A 16,597-nucleotide genomic window follows, 5' to 3' on the forward strand; every position below is an offset into this window, starting at 1 on the left:
GATAGCGACTATTCATGACTTTGCACGAGACCAACAGCAGGCCGGTAGCCAAGGAATGAAGACACGATACGACATCCGCAGTGAAGCTTTTACTTTCAGTAAGGGCGGAATAGTGTGGTTGTACAACCCTCAACGCGAGAAAGGAAAATCTCCAAAGCTGAGCCGGCCATGGGAAGGGCCGTATGTTGTCGTAGAACGCCTAAATGATGTTTTGTACAGGATTCAGCGTGGCCCTCGGGCAAAGCCTAAGGATGTGCACAGAGATAGGCTTTGGCAGTACTGCGGAGATGCTTGTGCGGATTGGTTCAATGAACCACTGAAGGAAAGGGTGCGGATCTACCTGAAGGAGCATCTACCCTTTAGGAGGCGCTAGAAGACACCACTAGGAGCAACGCAGTATCCCGTCGTACGCGGAGGAGAAGGCGTAAACCCCCCCGATTCAGACAAAATGTTCCCGTTACCAGTGATGAAACCTTACCACTATAGAGAAGGCCAGGACAATGTCAGGCGTTCAGACAGGACTCGGAGAAGACCTCTCAGATAGAGTGACTTTGTGGCGAGATGAAATGTTTAGGGAACTGCACGGCATAGTGTTGTTGAGAAATTCGTTAAGAACTTTGAACTCTTTTTTTTCTTAGTTGTTGTTATATGTTTCTTTATCCGGGACGGATAATTATCTAGGACGGGGGCAGTGAAACGGACTGTTGTGAAACATAGTGCCCAAATATGGTAGCTCCATATTTGGGCATGCCATGAGGTCGTGTGAGTAGAGTAGATTGAAAGAGTGTGTTGCACGCGGACGATATTAAAACTGAAGAATAAAGTGTTCTTCGCGTTCTGTGTTAGCGAACAAAAGGTACGGTAACGGTAATAAGCCGGACATAGTTTAGCATAAAAACTTTTAATGCCAAGTGCCTGTAAAACAGGTAATGGTTAAACAAGTTGGGGATTACCGAGCAAAAGGTTGCGTAGTAACAAAGAATTCAGTTTAGTATTAGTAGAAATTACGTAGTCAAGATAAAAGCAGCCGAATTTGAGCAGATTTCTTTCACAGATCAGTGCCAAATTTTTCAACATCGGTCAGAAGTGAATTTCTCGATTACTTATTTTTGCCGAAAAGCTTACTGCTTCTTGTGACGGCTGTTAGCTTACTGCTTTCAAGAAGTATTACACGTATTTAAGACTTGAGATCATTCGTTTATTAGCTGTTAATTTCTATGGTCATCGAAAGGACAAAAAAGCTGTAAACACGTTCTTATCTGTTTTCAAACTCTTTCTTTTTTTTCAAGTTCGCATGATAAATGATTTCCTCAACATCAAACTAACACTTTAACATCAAAATAAGCTAATAATTCACAAAATGCGTCCGACAGAACGTTAATAATGAACTGAAGAGGTGAAACAAAACTACTAGCAGACAAACCGACAAGTTTTCATGCATGTCCGCGGAAGTGAAAACAAATATTAAGCTTAGATCATGACAGGAGAGCTTCTTACCTTATCATTTTGAAGTATGTATCTTGACTAAAACCCTGAAACCAATCCAAATGTTTCAACTCAGTGTCGGTCACAGTCAAATGCATCCTCCACTATATCCTGGCATCAGTAATATAATAAGCTTTGTTTAGAGCTGAGAAACCGGCTGCGGATTTACGAATGTGAGAAGGTAAAAAGCCGGTATAATTTTTAGCGTATTTTTTCCCTGGTTAGAAAGTTCATACATGTAGCCGGTTGTTGTTTTGTTTCTTCCTTTGTATTTCCACGAAACTTGATTCCAAGTAGCAAAAACGTCTTTTTTCGAGTTGAACACGAGCAAGAAAGCAGTGAAAGCTGACAGAGCTCAATATGGAGAATGTGAAACTGCATAACAGCTTTGCAGCATCATAACTGTCCACAACCGTTTAGACTTTCTTTGGGATTTGAACCCGTGACCTCTGCGATGCCGGTGCAGTGCTCTACCAACTGAGCTATCAAGCCAACTGGGCGCTGGTCATATTGTGAGTTCGTATATACCTGTAAATAATGAGATTAAATTAATATAAATATATGAAACATATATTTTGAACTGCATATAAAAGATCTAAAAGAAGGAAGATCCTCGCGGTTACTACCCAACTTGTTAAGCACTTGCGAAAAGATCGTGTATCGACGCGGGTTTATGACGTGAAGGGTGGCGGAATTTTTTCTAAAAGTAGATTTTTTGGTACAACACTCGCAACCCCACGCTTACGGTCTCCATCCCTGATTATGGCTCTGATTATGGCTACTGATAAAATTCAACTTCCGCAAAAAAATAAACGGAAAAACCATAACCTCTCGACATTCGTCTTCCCATCACATTTAAGTTATAGAATTTGCTCGAAAAATTGTTTCCCTCGAATAAGTGGCTTCATGAAAGCAAACATACTTATACTGGTGCGCCCCCTCAAACAAGGAAGTGACACTCCATCGACGCATTTGAACTCTAAGGCGACGCTTTTAGAACGGATGAATCAGTAAAAACAGGAAAATGACACTGATGCTTTGTCTTAAACCAGCTTGAACGGGACTAACATATTGACATAACCGAGACGATTTTTTGTTTTGTTATTTTTTAACGTATTAAAAAAAAGCGGCCATCGTTGAGTATAAAGGTTTTCGGGAGAAAAGGGGAAGGGGGAAAGGGAGGGAAAAGAAAAGAGAAGCGTTTCTTCAGAAAGCCGGATTTTTTAAAATTATATTTTTAATCCTCTCTTGTATTTTTATTGAATTAGTTGTATACAATACAGCCAGCCACGTAACTTACACTACGGATACTTACACAACTAGAATACAAAGAACTTTAACCTTTCTTTAAATTGTTTTTCAACAGGACTAGTATAAATACAAGAGAGAGAAATTATAACTAAAAAGCAAGACATAAACAAAAAATGAAAAAGGAAAATAAAGTAAGAGTGGCACATCCCTCGAGACGAACATATTTATCGCAGCTCACGCGGATAGTCTTGTCCATTTTGCTCTGAACTTCCTCAGTGTGTTATTTTTAAAGGCAATTGTGCGTTCACAGAGGATCTTTTCATTAAGTAACAAGCTGAAATTTTCAAAACTGGGGTGGGGGGGAGGAGCTTTGTTTAACCACGAAAGAAAGATGTGATATTTTGCAATGATGACATCATGATTGAAAGCTAGACAAATATTTAATTCAGGCTTATAACCATATAGAATATCCGTAGCGTTTAAGGTGACATTTTCCCATCTCTTTTCGTTCCACCAACTGATTACCATTTGCCAAAACTTACACAACTAGAATACAAAGAACTTTTACCTTTCGTTACATTGTTTTTCAACAGGGCTAGTATACATACAAGAGAGAGAGAAATTATAACTAATAAGCAAGACATAAATAAAAAATGAAAAAGGAAAATAAAATAGCAGTAGCACATCCCTCGAGACGAACACTGATATTTATCGCAGCTCATGCGCATAGTGTTGTCTATTTTGCTGTGAACTTCCTCAGTGTGTTATTTTTAAAAGCAATTGTGCGTTCGCAAAGGATCTTTTCATTAAGTAACAAGCTGAAGTTTTCAAAACTGGGGGAGGCTTTGTTTAACCACGAAAGAAAGATGTGATATTTTGCAATGATGACATAATGATTGAGAGCTAGACAAACATTTAACACAGGCTTATAACCATATAGAATATCCGTAGCGTTTAAGGTGACATTTTCCCATCTCTTTTCGTTCCACCAACTGATTACCATTTGCCAAAAAATTTGAGTACTGGGGCATTCATATAGAAGGTGAAGTAAATTTTCATGGGGGTGATTACAACGATCACAGCTCGGAGATGTTCTCAGCTTCATTTTGTAAAGTTTGCTATTAGTTGGTAGAATGTTATGTATCACCTTATATTGAAAACATCTAAGTTTGTTTTCCATTTTGACCTTGAAAGGTAACTCATAAATAGCTTTAAATGTGAGATTTTTTTCGGCTAGTATCCTTTCTACATTTGGAGGTTCAAGCATTCTCAGCACAAACATTTTGTGCGCAATTTTGGCCGTAACGTTCGCGGAAGTGAGGCTGTGTTCACCACTATTATTAAGAGGTTCTGAATTAAGAATTGATTTTTTCCATAGATTAGGGATCGCAGAGAGGAGACCATTATAAGTTAGAAAGTCCACTGCCAAACCATATTTTCGTTGAAAATCGGATCTTGATAGAAAGTTTTCGCTTTCGTTTAGCAGATTGCCAATTTTAGTAACCCATTTTCTGTACCATGACGCGTAAAACATAGGTTTCCCGTCTATTCTTACGAAACGGTTGTTTCAAATAGTTTCATGTTGAAATTCCATAATCGTAAAAGGGTTGTTAGAGTGCAATTCCCGCCAAACAGTCAGTATATCTCTGTAAATCCTTAGCACATGTGTGGTCAATTTTAAATCGTGTGTCGAATTTACATTCAAAGATAAATAGACCCCTATATTACGATATAATAGAGGAGAATACGGAACACCATTTACTACCATCAGCTTCATGTAAACGTTTGACCCAAGCTGCTTTAAGCGATTTATCCAATATGGTGAAATCAACCATATTAAGACCGCCTTTATCCACAGGAAGTATTTTTGTCTTGTTTTTGCTTGAAGTTCCAGATAAATTTGAAGCAAATGTCGTTAACTTTTTCAGCAAAGTTCGGAGGCTCTGTAAAAACAGACGTATTTTAAACTAACTTAGAAATTGCAAGAGTCTTAACAATACAAATTCTTCCTATGAGTGTTAACTTCCTAGTTGTCCATTGATTTAAAACGTTCTTTAGCGTCACAAGCTTCTCTTCAAAATCGATTTTGTAACTTGTGGTGGAGTCATAGGCGAAGGCGATACCTAGCGCAAATACATATTCTTCTGGCCATGCAATGTGGAATGGGGCGTGTTTGCCTAAGTTGCATTTTAGGTTTCAAAGCCACATTCCTTCCGTTTTCTAGATATTTATTTTCAGCCCTGAGCAGATTCCGAAATCATGCAGGAGACTGAATAGAATGCCTGATACTAAGGTTAGAAACGTCTTCAATTATTGCAAACGCTGGAGGCAACAGTGGGCAATGCAGAATCTTCAGACATGTTCCTGTGAGGGGAAGTCTTTGAATGGTGAAAACATTTTGGTGACTTTCAAGAGTGTTTGATTGAACTACGGAACTGTTTAAAGACCTCGAGGAGTTAATTACCGTCAGTTTAGACCTTGGGCGATAAACGAGACGGCTTTTTGATCTGTTATTTTTTTTTACCGTAATTTGATAAAAAAAAGAGTGGTCATCGTTGGCCTGGAGTATAAAGCTTTTCGGGTGAACGGGGGAAGTGGGGCAGGGAAAGGGAAAGAGAAGCAAGCACAGAAGTCATAATGGCATCCTGGTTACGCTCTCCATCCCTGACTATGGCTCCTGATTTTATTTATGCGACAGATAGCTTTGAAGAAATTAATCATAATCTTCTACATTCATCAGTAAGGTTGTAAAATATATCGGTTTGTGTGAAAAGAGGTGGACTTATGTTTCAAAGCCTGGCCATGGTGAATAAATACTAGATGTATTTTTCAGTCAATGGCACAGGCCGATAGTTTGTAGGGCTTTTGAGCAAGTTTTGTAAAAGAAGTTGAACATGTGGGACATAAAAAATGCAGTCAGTAAGTGAAAACCAGTAATTAACTGCGTTTTCAAGGGCCACCGCGACAAGACAACACTGAAGACAACAAATCCCTTTTTCCTAACTCGGATCCATGCATTTTTTAAGAAATGAGATTAATTTAATTTTAAACCACTGTCTGAAACTTTATTTGTACAAGCACAAGTCATGAGTTAATATATGAACTATTTATCATCGATTGTTTTTTTAATTTTTCCTTTTTTGAGCTACACTTTACCTTTGTCAAACAGTTGATATTTTAATAATGCTTTGACGAATTGAGGGGAAATTGTAAACCTCTGACAGGACCTAATTCCATTAAGGGATTCGTTTATCAAGCGAAACGAAAATGGAGCCTATTAACATTTTTTTAATGGTTAGTGAGGTATTTCTGTCAAGAGTTAAAAACGTCAATTTTACCACACATCTTGAGTGTTAAGGCCATTAATGTTTTAGGAAAAATACCATCTGCTCTTCAATACGTTGACTTCTCTAAGTTGATGAAAAAGCCATGAAAATGAACTCGGTTTTCAAGGACTCTGATTGGTTACAGAAAAAAATAGGGATATCTTATGTTATCGAAACCTTAACTTCCATCTTAAGCTCAGGAGTGACCAAGTTAAGGTTTCTCCCAAACGACATACGACACTTTCAAAAAGAGACCTTTACGCTCGAACATTGGAATTTCTCCACAAATAAAATCCTTCGACGGTTGGAAATAGAACTTCATTAACATTCAAATGATATCAATTTGAGCATTGAGTATATGTATGTTCCTGCGGAAGACAAAATTTAATTCGCCTTTTGACTTTATAATTAGTATGAAGTGACACAAATAAGTAGATAAATGGTTTACTCTTGACGACGAAGCCCAAGTGTTTTGTTATCAAACACTTTAAATATCCTCGAGGGATCTTTATAAACAAGAAGACACAGCGAGTGAAACCATAGTTTAACAGCAAGTAAACTGAGTTGACGGTGAAATGAAGATTACAGCGTTGGTTTTAATATCGGCTTTGTTGCTGTTCAGCACCTTTGTTCAAAACAGCGATGGGTTTGGTGGAACATTGCCCCCGGGGAATAAGGGACGGCAGAGAAAGGTTTGTACCTCTGGGATAAATAGACAAAATGAAACAAAAAAAAAAAAAAAAATAGGACAAAAATGATACTTCAAAACACTGCATAATGAATGTTACGAACTCTTGTTTTAAGGGTATTGAAAATAGAACCTAAATATTTAGGTGAATTCAAGTTTTGTTTTCGAGTTTACATGAAAGGGTGATTTTCAGTAAGGACGGATACGGAGTCGGAGTCGTTAGCGGAGTCGTATGATCACCTACGGCCGAGTAAAAACCAAACAACGGAGTCGTTAGCGGAATTGGGAGCTTGACGAAATCGGAGACGCAAGAATCAGAAGCTAAGTTTCCACTTTCTTGCGATGGTGCTTATGATTCCGTCTCTTACAATGCAGTGAAGACCAGCTTGTAGGAGTCACAAGCAGAAGCGGAAGAATAAACCAATCACAATGCCGAGTCGTTCCTCAGGCATTGTGAGTGACTTTTTGTTCCGCTTCTACTTGAGACTCCGACAAGCTGGTCTTCACTGGATTATAAGAGACGGAATCATAAGCGCAGTCGTTGTTTGATTTGCACTAGATCGTAACTCCACTCTACGTTTCTGCCGATTACGACTCCGACTTGGTCGTTTGAAAATACAGCTTTTAAGCTAACGACACAACAGCCGATTGAAATCGCCAGATTTGTTTTGTTACGCGACAGTTGCGCCGCTGCTTTGATGAGGATTTTCGCCGATCTCCGTATAAAATCGCTGGCAGATATGGTATGTCAGATTTATTCTACTGAATTAAATTCGCCGTCATTTGTCTAGTAGTTAGCCTGCAAGGAAGCTCTCGGACGTGTCAGTGGCGGGGAAGGGGAGGGGGGGGGGGGGGGGGGTCGGGTTCGAAACTTGACCATCGCGCGATTGTATGCGGTCGTGGTCAACTAATTGAACCAATCAGCTTATAGCTGAAGAATTACCAAATGATTGACTGTCAACTAAGGAATCGAAATGCAGTACTTTTACTCATAATAGTTTTATCTTCTTTCCCTATTATAGTTGAAAAGAACAGCCAGACACATTTGTGCTGCAGGAAGAACTTTGGATTGTGAAAGAATAGAACTAGACGGATGATTCTTGGATGGCAACACGAAGATAAAAAACAAAGAGCCATATTCCGGCAGTTTGGACATTGACGAAATTATGATGATGCTTAATGCTAACAAACTAGTTAATTAATGGATTGTGAAAATTTTAGAGAGTAAGAAAATGTAAAGTATAAAAAAATAAAATGAACGGAATGTATTGAACATTGTGTCCATCATTTTATAGCTAATTTGAAAGCTCGCTAAATTTTAGCTTTACTAGGCGGCCTTGCCTGCTAGCTGCCAAAAAAAAATTTTGGGAAAATTTAAGGTGGTTCCAAACCTCTTCCCTATATATTTTTAAACTTTACAGAACTTTGTATTTAAAGGAGGCGATTACTGTTCTAAATGGGGGTCACCGAGCTCGTTTATGAGTTACTAGCACTGAAAAATAAAATTAGCGGTGTTTTCAACAGGTTAAACTGTTGCTATGGTAACCTATTATGTTGAAAATGACCACAATTTGTTCGCCAATGTTTAGGCATTTGCTTGATTTTTTTTTATATATATACAAAAGCATTATTGAAAACAAAGACCGTTCTAACATTAATTTACAACATTTAACTAACCAAAAACATCGCAAATCATATTTGACATTATCGATAAGACTAATGCCCCGTTCACACCAAGGCTTAAACACATTTAAAAGCTGTTTAGTCAAACACAGTTTAAAATGGTTTCCTTTATAAAAGCTGCTTTCGGATATTTGTCGACTACAGATTTAGCACATTTTTGGAACACCAACAGACAGTTGCCCCCAACCCAAGCGCACACCAGGTTGGTAGGGCCTGGACTGTTTGGGGTGTCCATATATCATTTTTTAACTACAAATTCTAATTTTTAAACTACATCAAATCTTAACTATTTCGTATTTCTCCAAATTTAACTACTCTTTTGAGAAAAACTATCTCCTCCCAAATATACCTTAAAATCACCAAAAAATTTACGAAACACCCCAAAACATTGATTTGTGTTTTGAGCATAGGGTTTTTGTATTGCTTGAAACGCGAACGAGATATCTCCATTAAACCGATTTTAAGCGGCGTGAAAACGGCTTTCAGGTTACTTGAATCCTATGTCAAAGCCAATGTGGTTGAGCTTTCTGTTACCACTTTTCATTTTTTTAAACCTGGTTAGCATGTTTTGTTGGTGTGGATAGGGCTTTAAGTTTACACGAAACTTAATGATATATAACCTATCTCAAACTAAAATAAAAGTCTGTCAGCTTCCTCGTACTCCACACATACAGGATTGTTGTATCAAAGAGTGGTAGTAGTGATCCGTAAAAGATTAAGTTGCTGGAACTGAAATGATGGAAACCTGTACAAGCTACCAAAAAATGGAGATATCAGTAATGGTTGATGGTAATCCCCCCCGGCTTGTCCCAATCATACAACTGTTAATCTGGCATGGCAGTTTATTTATTTCAAAGTAGATTTTTTGGTACAACAATCGCAACCCCGCGCTTACGGTCTCCATCACTGATTATGGCTCCTGATAAAATTCAACTTCCGCTAAAAAAACAAACGGAAAAACTATAACCTCTCGCCATTCAACTTCCCAACGCATTAAAGTTGTAGAATTTGATCGAAAAATTGTTTCCCTCGAATAAGTGGCTACATGAGAGCAAACATACTTATATTGGTGCGCCCCCTCGAACAAGGAAGTGACACTCCATCGACGCACTTGAGCTCTAAGGCGACGCTTTCAGAACGGATGAATAAGTAAAAACAGGGAAATGACATGCTTTGTCTTAAACCAGCTTGAACGGGACTAACATATTGACATAACCGAGACGGTTGTTTGTTTTGTTATTTTTTACCGTATTAAAAAAAAGCGGCCATCGTTGACCCGGAGTGTAAAGCTTTTCGGGAGAAAGGTGGAAGGGAGGGAAAAGGAAAGAGAAACCTTTCTTAAGAAAGCCTGACTTTTTTTCTAAATAATATTCTAGTTTTTATCCTCTCTTGTATTTTTATTGAATTATTTGTATACAATACAGTCAGCCACATAACTTACACTACGGATACTTACACAACTTGAATACAAAGAACTTTTACCTTTCTTTAATTGCTTTTCAACAGGGCTGGTATACATACAAGAGAGAGAAATTATAACTAATAAGCAAGACATAAATAAAAAATGAAAAAGGAAAATAAAATAGCAGTGGCACATCCCTCGAGACGAACATATTTATCGCAGCTCATGCGCATAGTGCTGTCCAATTTGCTGTGAACTTCCTCAGTGTGTTATTTTTAAAAGCAATTGCGCGTTCACAAAGGATCTTTTCATTAAGTAACAAGCTGAAGTTTTCAAAACTGGGGGAAGCTTTGTTTAACCACGAAAGGAAGATGTGATATTTTGCAATGATGACATAATGATTGAGAGCTAGACAAATATTTAACACAGGCTTATAACCATATAGAATATATGTAGCGTTTAAGGGGACATTTTCCCATCTCTTCTCGTTCCACCAACGGATTACCATTAGCCAAAAAATTGGAGTACTGGGGCATTCATATAGAAGGTGAAGTAAATTTTCATGGGGGTGATTTAAACAATCACAGCTCGGAGATGTTCTCAGCTTCATTTTGTAAAGTTTGCTATTAGTTGGTAGAATGTTATGCACCACCTTATATTGAAAACATCTAAGTTTGTTTTCTATTGTGACCTTGAAGGGTAGCTCATAAATAGCTTTAACTGTGAGATTTTTTTCGGCTAGTATCCTTTCTACATTCGGAGGTTTAAGCATTCTCAGCACAAACATTTTGCGCGCATTTTTGGCCGTGACGTTCGCGGAGGTGAGGTTGTGTTCACCACTGTTATTGAGAGGTTCTGAATTAAGAATTGATTTTTTTTCCATAGATTAGGGATCGCCGAGAGGAGACCATTATAAGTTAGAAAGTCCACTGCCAAATCATATGTTCGTTGAAAATCGGATCTCGATAGAAAGTTTTCGCTTTCGTTTCGAAGATGGTAAACTTTAGTAACCCCTTTTCTGTACCATGATGCGTAAAACACAGGTCTTTTCGTCTATTCTTACGAAACGGTTGTTCCAGATAGTTTCTTTTTGATATAAAGCTTTTTGGATGAACGTGGGAAGTGGGGGAGGTAAAGCGAAAGAGAAGGGAGCCCAGAAGTCAAAAAAAAAAAAGAAAAAAAAAAAAAAAAAAAAAACGCGGTGAGGGTAAAAGGAAGCATGAGTTTGCGGAATGGCAAGTGGCATGACCTGCGCCCTGCGGCATGGCACAATTATGCGAAATACGATACTTGCGGAATGACTTAAACAAATAAATTAACTGCAGACCGCGTCCTGTTTTCGCGCCAATTTTATAATTTTATATGTTGTGGACTCTCCAAGCTGAATATTTTAAAACAACTAGACAACAGAATGAGGATTAGAAAATACAAGGCCGTGATAAAACATATCTGATTGCTTGTTAGGGTAAAGAAATCTAGGAATGTTTGCAGTCAAGGGATTATGAGTAAATTAGGTTCGCTGAAAATGCTAAGGTGCGAAAAAACAGGATCTATTTTTCCCATGAGTTTATTACAAATTTTTATTCGTTACAATTTGTACACCGTTAAATGTTCAGAGCGTCTGATAAAACTACACTTAACAGCATTGAGACACACGTACCATCCCCGTGGTATGGCCAATACCGTACGCATGCGCACAACCATATCACCCGGGCAGTGGCAGCCATGGACAGCTGTTTCGCCCTTGTTGGGGCTCATCAGCATGGCATAGCCGTCGGGTCTCAACTTGTCGGACAAAGCGAAGCCCAAACGCAACAGTTTCATAGAAAATGATAGCGAGGAAACTTCCCAACTTCTCTTTTAGGGCCTAAAAGCCCGGGGGGGGGATTCCCATATGGAACAAACGGGGATGCTCGTCGGAAATTTTGAATTAACCCCTAAAGGAGACCATCTGGGCGTGGCTCAAGCTTTTTGTGACCCCTAAAGGAGACCGATCTGGGCGTGGCTTAAGCAAATTTTGACCCCTAATGCGGTAAACAAAACAAGTTAAAAAGAAAATTTGACTTCTGTTTCTCTTCGCGTAATTCTGTGTTTCTTCACGGAACCCTAAACGAGACCTTGGCGGCTTAAAATATTGGCGCTTTGCCCGGAACACCCTAAGCGAGACCAAAATCCAAAATTTACACCCCTAAGCGAGACGACGAGCATCCCCGTCTTTTTCATATGGTAATTCCACCCCCCCCCCCCCCCGGGCCTAAAAGCTGACAGTGAGCCGGAATAACTTACAAATGCAATTTCCAAAAGTGGCAAAATTTGTTAAACATTCCATCGAGGAATATTTACTCCCTTTAATTAAAAAATTGGCCATAAATATTTTGTCATTTGAAACTCCTCAGGAAATGTAAACGCCGGGCGAAGAAAGCGCTTTCGGCTGGTAGGTCACAGGTCAAGTTGTAAGTTGTAAGTTTCATTGACCCTTGGGGGAGGGTAGCGGAGTATTTTTCCTCACGAGCCACATATTTTATCGGACGTTGACACAACTATAGCTCGTTATATATCTATTAAATAAAATTCTGGGATAATAATCTTGAATTAGGTAACAAATGCGATACGTGATAAAAAAAAAAAAAAAAAAAAAAAAATTACCCGGCCGGCGAAGGCGCCGTGGGACCGGTGACTATAGACCCCCATAGTCTCTTGCCACAATATAATGTTTCAGCGCTTTAAGGCCTCACCCAAACTGACTTTAAAATGCTTTTAAGTCGGGAAAAGGTAACATGTACTTTTAATATTACTTCGTTTTTTCTTTAACGAGACATATATTAACATGATGAAGGGGATATTTTTTCCCAGAAAAGGTGATTAACCATCTGCGAACAATCGTACGTGTCCGAGAATAGGGACTACCTGTCCGAGGATAGGCCGCTCAACGTCTACAATGTTTTTCAAAATTACGGAGAAACCTCAGGCGTTCAATCAGCCAATCTTTAGGACGTGTTTAGGTATTAAAGGAAGGAACTATATACTAGGAAATTCTCAGCTTGCTCCCGCCGTTCTGAAGTAAGTTATGTGTCTTGACGTGTACTCAAGTCATGTACGTTTACTTGAATGTGAGAACTGATAAACAGTATTCATAGATTTCTTCACCATCACCTCTTCCTAACCATCCATCAGACATGATCTATCCCAGCTGCAGGCTTGTATTTTCTAATCAGTCCATCTGTTGCATTTTTCGCAACATCGAGAAAGCTAATACTCTTACATTAAAATTGGCGCCAAAAAAGGCGCACTCTTCAGTTAATTTATTTCTTTAAGTCATTCCGTAAGTATCGTATTTCGTATAATTATTCCTCAAATTCATGCCGCCTTTTTCCCTCACCGGTTTTCTACGCGGTCACTGGCATGTATATTGGGCGCTTCCATCAAATTTTGTAAACTGTCATTTTACGAGTTTATGGTTTTACGTAATAAGCCGGACATAGTTTAGCATAAAAAACTTTTAATGCCGAGCTGAGTGCCTGTAAAACAGGTAATGGTTAAACAAGTTAGGGATTACCGAGCGAAAGGTTCCAAAGAATTCAGTTCATTGGCAGAAATTTAATACGTAGTCAAGCTAAAAGCTACCAAATTGAGCAGATTTCTTTCACAGATCAGTGTCACATTTTTCAACATCGGTCAGAAGTGAATTTCTCAATTACTTATTTGTGCCGAAAAGCTTACTGCTTCTTGTGACGGCTGTTAGCTTGCTGCCTTCAAGAAGTATTACACGTATTTAAGACTTGAGATCATTCGTTTATTAGCTTTTGATTTCTATGGTCATCGAAAGGACAATAAAGCTGTAAACACGTTCTTATCTGTTTTCAAACTCTTTCTTTTTTTAAGTTCGCATGATAAATAATAATAATAATATAATAATAATAATAATAATAATAATAATAATAATAATAATAATAATAATAATAATAATAATAATAATAATAATAATAATAATAATAATAATAATAAAAGTCTTTATTTCTTCACAAGATTTCCTCAACATCAAACTAACACTTTAACATCAAAATAAGCTAATAATTAGCAAATTGCCTCCGACAGAACTTAAGAACTGAAGAGGTGAAACAAAACTACTAGGAGACAAACGACAAGTTTTCATGCATGTGCTTAGATCATGACAGAAGAAATTTTTACCTTATCATTTTGAAGTATGTATCTTGACTAAAACCCTGAAACCAATCCAAATGTTTCAACTCGGTGTCGGTCACAGCCAAATGCATCTTCCACTATATATATATCCCGGAATAATTAATAAGCTTTGTTTATAGCTGAGAAACCGGCTGCGGGTTTACGAATGTGAGGAGAGAAAAAGCTGGTATAATTTTTTAGTGTTGTTTTTTCCTGGTAAGAAAGTTCATCCATGTAGCCGGTTGTTGTTTTGCCTCTTCCTTTGTATGGCCACGCAACTTGATTCCAAGTAGCAAAATCCTCTTTTTTCGAGTTGAACTTGACCCGGGAAAACCTCGAATAAGTGGCTACATGAGAGCAAACATACTTATATTGGCGCGCCCCCTCGAACAAGGAAGTGACACTCTATCGACGCACTTGAACTCTAAGGCGACGCTTTTAGAACGGATGAATAAGTAAAAACAGGGAAATGACATGCCTTGTCATAAACCAGCTTGAACGGGACTAACATATTGACATAACCGAGACGGTTGTTTGTTTTGTTATTTTTTACCGTATTGAAAAAAAGCGGCCATCGTTGACCCAGAGTATAAAGCTTTTTGGGAGAAAAAGGAAAAGGAAAAGGGAAAAGGAAAGAGAAGCCTTTCTTAAGAAAGCCTGATTTGTTTTTTAATAATATTTTTCTTCCTCTCTTGTATTTTTATTGAATTACTTGTATACAATACAGTCAGCCACATAACTTACACTACGGATACTTACACAACTAGAATACAAAGAATTTTAACCTTTCTTTAAATTGTTTTTCAACTGGGCTAGTATACATACATGAGAGAGAAATTATAACTAATAAGCAAGACATAAATAAAAAATGAGAAAGGAAAATAAAATAGCAGTGGCACATCCCTCGAGACGAACATATTTATCGCAGCTCATGCGCATAGTGTTGTCCATTTTGCTGTGAACTTCCTCAGTGTGTTATTTTTAAAAGCAATTGTGCGTTTACAAAGGATCTTTTCATTAAGTAACAAGCTGAAGTTTTCAAAACTGGGGGTGGCTTTGTTTAACCACGAAAGAAAGATGTGATATTTTGCAATGATGACATAATGATTGAGAGCTAGGCGTTTAAGGTGACATTTTCCAATCTCTTTTCGTTCCACCAACTGATTACCATTTGCCAAAAAATTTGAGTACTGGGGCATTCATATAGAAGGTGAAGTAAATTTTCATGGGGGTGATTACAACGATCACAGCTCGGAGATGTTCTCAGCTTCATTTTGTAAAGTTTGCTATTAGTTGGTAGAATGTTATGTACCACCTTATATTGAAAACATCTAAGTTTGTTTTCCATTGTGACCTTGAAGGGTAACTCATAAACAGCTTTAACTGTGAGATTTTTTTCGGCTAGTATCCTTTCTACATTCGGAGGTTTAAGCATTTTCAGCACAAACATTTTGTGCGCAATTTTGGCCGTGACGTTTGCGGAAGTGAGGTTCTGAATTAAGAATTGATTTTTCCATATATTAGGGATCGTAGAGAGGAGACCATTATAAGTTAGAAAGTCCACTGCCAAACCATATTTTCGTTGAAAATCGGATCTCGATAGAAAGTTTCCGCTTTCGTTTAGAAGATGGCAAATTTTAGTAACCCCTTTTCTGTACCTTGACGCGTAAAATACAGGTTTCCCGTCTATTCTTACGAAACTCCAAATAGTTTCATGTTGATATTCCATAATCGTGGAAGGGTTCTTAGAGTGCAATTCCTGCCAAACAGTCAGTATATCTCTGTAAAACCTTAGCACATGTGTGGTCAAATTTAAATCGTGTGTGTCGAAATAACATTCAAAGATAAATCGACCCCCATATTAAGATATAATAGAGGAGAATACGGAACACCATTTACTTCCGTCAGCTTCATGTAAACGTTTGACCCAAGCTGTTTTAAGCGATTTATCCTACATGGTTAAATCAACCATATTAACCATCTTTTTACCTTATCGGGCTTGAAGTTCCAGATAAATTTGAAGCAAATATCGTTAACTTTTTAAGCGAAGTTCGGAGACACTTAGAAATTGCAAGAGTCTTAACAATACAAATTCTTTCTATGAGAGTTAAGTTCCTAGTTGTCCATTGAGTGAAAACGTTCTTTAGCGTCACAAGCTTCTCTTCAAAATTGACTTTGTAACTAGTGGTGGAGTCGTAAGCGAAGGCGACACCTAGCGCAGATACATATTCTTCTGGCCATTCAATGTGGGATGGGGCGTGTTTGCCTAAGTTGCATTTTAGGCTTCCAAGCCACATTCCTTCCGTTTTCGAGATATTTATATTCAGCCCTGAGCAGATTCTGAAATCATGCAAGAGATTGAATAGAAGGCCTGCTACTAAGCTTAGGTTTTTGTTTGATTAACAAATGTTTCTTAACAGGGTTTAATGATCGCCTCCCGAATCAGAAAAATAATAAACCCCCATGGCGCCATTTCAGTTATTGCAAACACAGGAGGCAACAGTGGGCAACGCAGAATCTTCAGACATCTTCCGGTGTGGGGAAGTCTTTGAATGTTGAAAACATTTTGGTGACTTTTAA

The 16,597-nt window shown here is 38.1% G+C and overlaps 1 long non-coding RNA gene across 1 annotated transcript; it reads left to right on the plus strand.

The window, feature by feature from the left end:
- Nucleotides 1-6,618: 6,618 nt before the first annotated feature.
- Nucleotides 6,619-8,112, plus strand: LOC146470674 (uncharacterized). Its single transcript, XR_014866981.1, has 2 exons — nt 6,619-6,754; nt 7,773-8,112. It is a non-coding gene; the product is annotated as an uncharacterized LOC146470674 (long non-coding RNA).
- Nucleotides 8,113-16,597: the final 8,485 nt, after the last annotated feature.

The sequence above is a fragment of the Pavona decussata genome, unplaced genomic scaffold, assembly GCF_977016875.1.
Source record: "Pavona decussata unplaced genomic scaffold, jaPavDecu1.1 SCAFFOLD_112, whole genome shotgun sequence".
NCBI lineage: Eukaryota > Metazoa > Cnidaria > Anthozoa > Scleractinia > Agariciidae > Pavona > Pavona decussata.